Source organism: Pinus tabuliformis, chromosome 9, assembly GCF_031772625.1.
Source record: "Pinus tabuliformis cultivar Carrire ecotype Pingquan chromosome 9, CPIR1, whole genome shotgun sequence".
NCBI classification, from domain to species: Eukaryota; Viridiplantae; Streptophyta; class Pinopsida; order Pinales; family Pinaceae; genus Pinus; species Pinus tabuliformis.
Window position 1 is genome coordinate 1,589,660,445 of NC_142307.1, and position 6,000 is coordinate 1,589,666,444.

The window sequence follows — 6,000 nt, forward strand, 5'->3', positions numbered from 1 at the left end:
CGGGTCATCCCGTGCCATGCCGTGTGTGGGGGTGCGCGGGCACACGTGGGCATGCCGAAAATGCTAAGTCGTGACTGCCCATGTGCCTTCTTTTTTCGGGTCGTGCACCCATGGAAACCCCAAATTTCATTCGGGCGATTCGGGTCGGCTCGCCCAGGGCAGGTCGGGTCGTGCCGTGCCGTGTGTGGGTGCCCGACACACGTGGCCGTGCCAAAAATTCCAAGTCGTCACCACCCGTGTGTCTTCTGCACAGTCGTGCGGCCCGTTTTCCTGACGCTCCGTCGGGCCTTCGTTCGGGTCGTGCACCCATGGAAACCCCAAATTTCGTTCGGGCTGTGCACACATGGAAACCCCAAATTCCATTCGAGTGGGTCGGGTCGTGTCATGTGTGGGTGCCCGTGCAAATGCGTTCGGGCGAGTCGAGTCGGGTCGAGTCGTGTCGTGCCATGCGTGGGTGCTCGGGAACATGTGGCAGTGCAAAAAATGTTAGGGCGTGACCACCCGTGTGCCTCCTACACGTTCGCGCGACCCGTTTGCCCGACGCTCCGTCATGCCTTCGTTCGGGTGGGTCGGGTCGTGCCATGCGTGGGTGCTCGGGCACACGTGGCAGTGCCAAAAATGCTAAGTCATGACCCCCCGTGTGCCTTCTACATGTGCGTGCAGCCCGTTTTCCCGACGCTGCCTTGTGCCTTCGTTCGGGTCGCGCACCCATAGAAACCCCAAATTTCGTTCGGGTTGTGCATACAAGGAAACCCCAAATTTTGTTCGGGTCGGGTCGTGTCGTGTCGTGTGTGGGTGACCGTGCAAACGCGTTTGGGCCGGTCGGGTCGGCTCGCACAAGGCCGGTCGGGCCATGTCGTGCCATGTGTGGGTGCCTAGGCACACGTGGCCGTGCCAAAAATGCTAAGTCGTGACCGCCCGTGTGCCTTTTGCATGTTCATGTGGCCGATTTGGCTGATGCTCCCCCGTGCCTTCGTTCGGGTCGTGTGCCCACGGAAACCCCAAAATTTCGTTCAGGTCGTGCGCCCACAGAAACCCCAAAATTTCGCTCGGGCGGGTCGGGACATGTCGTGTGTGGGTGCTCGTGCAAACGGGTCGGGTCAGGTCAGGTCGTGTCGTGTCGTGTCGTGTGACGGTGCCCATAGCACACGTGGCCATATAAAAAATGCTAAGTTGTGACCGGGGGTGGGCTTTGTGCACGATCGTGCTGCCCGTTTGCCTGAATCTCCCTTGTGAATTTGTTTGGTCGTGTGTCGGAGCCCATGTAAACGTGTTCGAGCGAGTCGTTTGCCGTGTAAACACTCGTTCGGGCGGGTCGTTTGCCATGTAAACTCGTTCGGCCAGGTTGGGCAAGGTCGTCCGTGCAAAACTGTTCAGGCGGGTCGGGTGAGGGCGTCCGTGCAAACCCATTTGGGCGGGTCGAGCGAGGGCGTCCGTGCAAACCCGTTCGGGTGGGTTGGGCGAGGGCGTCCATGCAAACCCGTTCATTTGGGTCGTTCGGGCGGGTCAGGCGAGGGCATCCGTGCAAACCCGTTCGTTCGGGTCGTTCGAGCGCGTCGGGTGAGGGCATCCGTGAAAACCAGTTCAGGTGGGTCGTTCGGGTGAGGGCGTCTGTGAAAACTCGTTTGGGTGGGTCGGGCGAGGGTGTCCGTGTTAACTCATTCGGGCGTGTCATTTGAGCGTGTCTGTGTGAACTCGTTTGGGCAGGTCGTTTGAGGGAGCCCGTGTGAACTCGTTCGAGCAGGTCGTTCGGGCGAGGGCGTGCCCGGGCGAACGAGCCAGTATCAAAAATGCTAAGTTGTGACTCGAAATTGGCTTTTTGCACGTTCGTGCAGCTCGTTTGCCCGGCTCTCCCTTATCACTTCGTTTCGGTCGTTCGGGCGGGTCGTTTGAGGGCGCCCGAGTGAACTCGTTCGGGCGGGTCATTTGGGCGAGGGCGCGCCCGGGCGAATGAGCCCGTATAAAAAATGCTAAGTTTTGATCCGAGGTTGCCTTTGTGCCCGTTCGTGTAGCTCGTTTGCCCGGCTCTCCCTTGTCGCTTCGTTTCGGTCGTTCAGGCACCCATGCAAAATCGTTCGGGCGGGTCGTTTGAGGGCGCCCGTGTGAACTCGTTCGGGCGGGTTGTTTGAGGGCGCCCGTGTGAACTCGTTCGGGTGGGTTGTTTGAGGGCGCCCATGTGAACTCGTTCAGGTGGGTCGTTCAGGCGAGGGCGTGCCCGTGCGAACGATCCCGTATCAAAAATGTTAAGTTGTGACATGAGGTTGGCTTTGTGCACGTTCGTGCAGCTCGTTTGCCCGGGTCTCCCTTGTCGCTTCATTTCGGTCGTTCAGGCGCCCATGCAAAATCGTTCAAGCGGGTCGTTTGAGGGTGCCCGTGTGAACTCGTTCGGGTGGGTCATGTTAGCGCTTGAGATTTCACCCTAGGCTGAGGAAGGTAAACCTTCAAGGCAACATCAAACCATTTCACCTCGTAGCTAGCCCTACGGGGTATGAGAAGGCTCTCTCCGGTCTATCTCAGTAAAATATTCAATGGACAGAGATGACCAATACAGTGACACTGATATTAGGCTAGTAAACTGATTAAAAAGGTTGATTTGGGGTTTTTTGGGTTTTTGGTGGCAATTGGAGGGAGTGCAATTCAGGGTGCGGGGATTGAGCTCAGGTTTTGCAGGTGGGTCTTTGGGGCAAGGTAGGAGTTTGTGTTGATGCCTTTAGCTGAGATGGATGATCAAGGAAGAAAAAAGAGAAGCTAAAGAGGGCAAACAATGACTTTGAATCCTCTCTAGACAGTGGAAAACATAAACATTAAACAAATTTGAAAGCTGAGCATGGCAAGCATGAATTCAAACTTTATCACTTCATTTGTTCAATAAGCTGCAGTAAAGAAAGAGATGGAACACATAAACACACTTACAATTACAATAAGAGAACACACCATCAACACAAGAGTCCACAAGAATCCCAATGATGTCTGCAAAACCCTGGTCTTCCTTTTCCTCAAATTGCAGAGATACAAGTAAAATATACAATAGGAGCTTCTCCCTCAAGAGTCCAACCATGAAAATGAGCAAGAGAAGGCATAATATAGATGATCTAACTCGTTTCCCCACCTCTAGGGGTCGAGCTCAGCTTCCTAGGAGCTGTTTCAACTAATTCTAAACTGAGCACTAGATAATAGGCAGTCAAAACAACTTGCCTCTAAAACTTAGGGAACCTATCCATGCATTAAATATTTACCATTTACATCAAAGAATCTTCTAGAAGTGATGAAGGAGAGTAAAAGCATCTAAATGCCATGAAAATTACACAAAAATCCATCATTTACATGCCTCAAAAGTCAACCAAGATGAAAACAGTGTTTTGCTGGCCGAACTGGTCAAAACAGGCAAATTTCCCTGACTGGTCGCGCACATCACTCTGACTGGTCGCGCACATTCACAGCTCTGTTTGAGGGCCTTCCTAGTGTCCAAATCAGGTGCAAGATAGCTCGTTGGAAAGGTCTACGAGTCTACTTTATAACCCCACTAGAATTTCTGAATTTGAAGTTGATTTGACCCCTCAAAAGTCATTTCACCCAAAACAGCTTTCTGCAACTCAAAATAGGGGCAGAAAGTCAAAAATTGCATGTATTTTGAGCTTTTGGAAGCCCAAATCTCCATAAAATCTGAAACCCATCCATAGGCAAGTGTATTTTTGCATGAAAATTCCAAAAATGCAAAGTTTTCCCCGTTCTGAGTTGCCCCCATGTATGGTCGCGCGCGGGGTGAGACCAGTCAAATGGCCAAAACCTGTAAAATTCCCAAAAATGCCAAAAATGCTTCAAAACTCTCAAAATTTCTTAGGTTTTCTGCTAGGAGGATGCTAATGAGTATCATGGTGAGTGAGAGAGACCTTAGCCAAGATACGGAGCGGGTTGGTCTTCTTCTTCCTCTTACGGGCCTCGGACAACCTCCTTTGGAACATCTTCATTTTCGCCTTGCAAACATGCATCCTCGCCCAATAGTGATTCTTCATGTTCTGTAGCAACCTCTTGTCCTCGTTTGCCTTCTCTAATAGCCTCTGCAAGTGTGCATTCACACGGATAAGCATGGATTCCCTCTCCTTGGGCAGCAAGTCACCGGGCCTCCTACGGTTGATGACTCGGTCACTTCGAATCCTCCACAGCTCATCCAACTCTTTCTCATCCTCAAGTTGCTTGTTGCACTGCTCAAGATAGTTTATCATCCATTGGGCCATGTCGAACTTCTGCTGTAACAAGCAGTTTTCCACCTCTCTTTGTCGGATGATCTCATGCAAATCTGAAGTGGGGGAGCGAGCATCAAGATTAATGATGTTAACCTGTGTGTCACCGGCTCTCTCCTCCTCTGTCATGGGATGTTTGCCCTCCCGTACTGCTGAAGGAGAACGCGAGGCCCCTTCCACCTGGTGTGGAGATAACACTCGCTGACCTGTAGATGATGATGGCGAGACCCCTTCCACCTGCTGTGGAGAAAGTACTCGTCGAGCAGCTGCAAACAAGGTCCTGTGACCTCTCTGGTAGGTGACCTGAGGTGAGGAAGCAACCTGTCTCGGAACAATGATCTTGGGCTGGTGAGATGGACCTCCCTCCTCATAAATGACCTCTGGCTCTGGGTGTGGCTGTGGTGGCACTGTAAAGAACTCATGAGAAATGAAGTCTGCCCATGGAATGCCCTGCTGACTCAACTGATGGGAAACAATGAGCTGGATGAGACCATGATGGCACAAACTCCTATACTGCTGAGCTGGGGACCGCCTCTGGAACACGGACACCATCCTCTGAATGTCCTGGAAGAAGAAAACTGGGATGTTCATCATCCTCACTCGGGTAAAGTGCATCAACAGGCGAATGTGATAAGAGAAGACCTGTGAAAATCTCCCCTCACATGTGAAGTAATGCATGATAAGCCGCATGATCGGAGCATACTCCCCCTGGAGGAATCTGAAAGGAAAGAACCCCGACAAGTGGCTCATGAATGCTGGCCTGACATATGGCTCAAAATAAACATAATCCAGCATTTTGCGCTTGGGCCACACCTCACCCACATTTGGTATCTCGGTAGCCTCTGAAATCACCTCCGGAGATAGCACAAAATTCACCCCTGCAAGAGTGACCTGCCCATCATGAAGGTGCAAAACAAATAAGCGGGCCAACTCCCTGTGGTGCTGAATCTGGGCAAGCCTCTCACAGAACTGAAAACATGACATATAACGGAAACAATTCACTGCCAAAGGGCAGGCCTGTAATTCTGCTAAAGATGTGGGCTCTTCTCTCTTATGATGACCACCTTTGCCACCCCTACGAGGCCTCTGTTGTACCTCAACCTCTGTGGAAGAAGATCGGTCATCACCTTGCTCATAGGTTTTAGTGGTTGACATGGTGCTTTTGAGAAAAGTGGAGAAAATAGACAAAGTTAACTGCTGCCCTTGCCTGCAAAAATGCTGAGTTATATGCTCGATCAATTTAGCAAGCAAGAGGGCGATTGAGCAAATTTGAAGTGGTTTTGTGGAAGACAGTTTGACTGGTCGCACACGGGCTTTGACTGGTCGCGCACAGCCTGACTGGTCGCGCCCGTTAGGAATTAACACTGCGGAGGAGCTGCTGACTGGTCGCGCACTGCCCAACTGGTTGCGCACAGCTCCTGAGTGGTCGCGCACCTGAAAATGACCCAAATTCTCTGCAATTCGCCTCCTTTCGCCTTCTTCGCCCTCTCACTCTTCTTTGCAAGCTCTTAGATGCACAATGAGGGTGTTTTAGAGGGAATTTGACTCTTTATAAGCCCAATTTGAAAAAATTTACTTACCAAACCCACTTTCTAATGTTTTGTTTTGACATTCTCTTTAACACTGTTTTGAGTTTGCTTTGTCCTGAATTTGACTTTTTGGGTGCTTTAACTCCGTTCTTTTTGTAGGTTGACCATCTGATGGACTCTAGTGAGGAGACGAGGGTTATTGCCGGCATTTTGAAGAATTTTGAAAATTT